Source organism: Parasteatoda tepidariorum, chromosome X2 (genome assembly GCF_043381705.1).
Source record: "Parasteatoda tepidariorum isolate YZ-2023 chromosome X2, CAS_Ptep_4.0, whole genome shotgun sequence".
Taxonomy (NCBI): Eukaryota; Metazoa; Arthropoda; class Arachnida; order Araneae; family Theridiidae; genus Parasteatoda; species Parasteatoda tepidariorum.
In genome coordinates, this window is record NC_092215.1 from 10,394,884 (window position 1) to 10,396,387 (window position 1,504).

The following is a 1,504-nucleotide window of genomic DNA, read 5'->3' on the forward strand; positions in this document are numbered from 1 at the left end:
TCCCCGATTTTAAAATATGCCGTTAATAGCAATTTGTTCATACCTTATCATTAGGAAACATCAACCTTAAACGATAATTACTGAAACAAAATAATAATTTAGGTTCATAATGGCATTAGAAATTTTACAATTGTTTACAGATATTTAAATTTAAGAGAGTATAATTTTTTAAAAAAAAATCATAAATGTTAAGAATAACTACATTAAAAAATATGTTATGAAATTAGGAGAATTCCAGCTATATACTATATATTTTATTTATACTTTTTATTTACATTTTAATTTTCTTTGACTTTATCCATTTTTTTCACCTGCCTTTCTTTTTGAAGTAACGAGGCGGTTTCTATTTAGATAATGAATTTTTATAAAAGTTCTTAACGACAGAATAAACGTATTGCTGTTTTATATTAACTGTGTCATTTCGGAATCCATTCTTTACATAGTTGTTTATTTACTTTAGGGAACAAGCAGAAAATTATATTTTTTCCTTTTGTTTTTCTATCAAAATTTTTTCAAGTTGCAATCGCGCAAACTGGCAGTTCGATAATAGTTTTAAATTCTTGTAAATTCGCTGCAAAAACTGAGGAAAGTCATTATAGAAAATAACAAATGTCTTAGAATATGTCGCAAAAAGAAATACTCCAGTATTAGTTAGAGCTAATAAGGCTGAAAGCTCCGTTCTTGAAGTAAAAGTGCGAGCTTTTTGCCCCAAAGTGACGTCACTAGAGAAAATCGGAGGATTGGAGCGGCGAGAGCTACTTCAAAGGAGTGAAGTCCCGCAGTGGACTGATCGTTAAGACACGGTTCCCAGCAGATCACCGAAGTCAAGCATCACTGGCTACGGTCAGTGTGCGGGTGGGTGACCACTTGGATCAGTCTGCGTAGGGACCGATGGTGTGCGGTATTGGTCCTCGTTAAACTGTGCTACCGTAAAGTGCTCGACTTCACGTGCAGGTCGTTGGGCTACCGAAGCCGGGGTGCCATCCCCTCTGCAGAGGATCAAAATTGTGATGGCATGTCTTCGGATCATCCTCCGGGATGTTTCCCAGACCGTCGCCAATAGCCCATTGTGCAGCTCTAGTGCGACGTAAATTAACAACAACAACAATCAAAGGAGTGAACCAACCCTTCTATTTTCTTTAGCCCTGCGCTAACCAAATGGCTATAAACAATCAACCGAAAGTTCTTCTAAAGGAAAAAGTACAGCGCCCTCTGCTGTAGAAATCACCATGCATAATTGTTTTTTATCCTTTCTTCAACTGAGAAATACAATTGCCTTTGATGCTACAAGTGTTATCTACGACTGGGTGAAAGGTGACTTAACTTTTATTTATTCAAAACCCATTTTTATGTTTTTTCATAATATCTTAATTTATGTAATTCAGTCAAACCTGTCAAGCTGACCACCCTTGTAAATTGACCTGTATTATCAAGAACCACCTATCTATCTTGGATGTATCTGCTGAAATAAGTCAAATTTTTTCTGAAGTATTAATGACTTTTA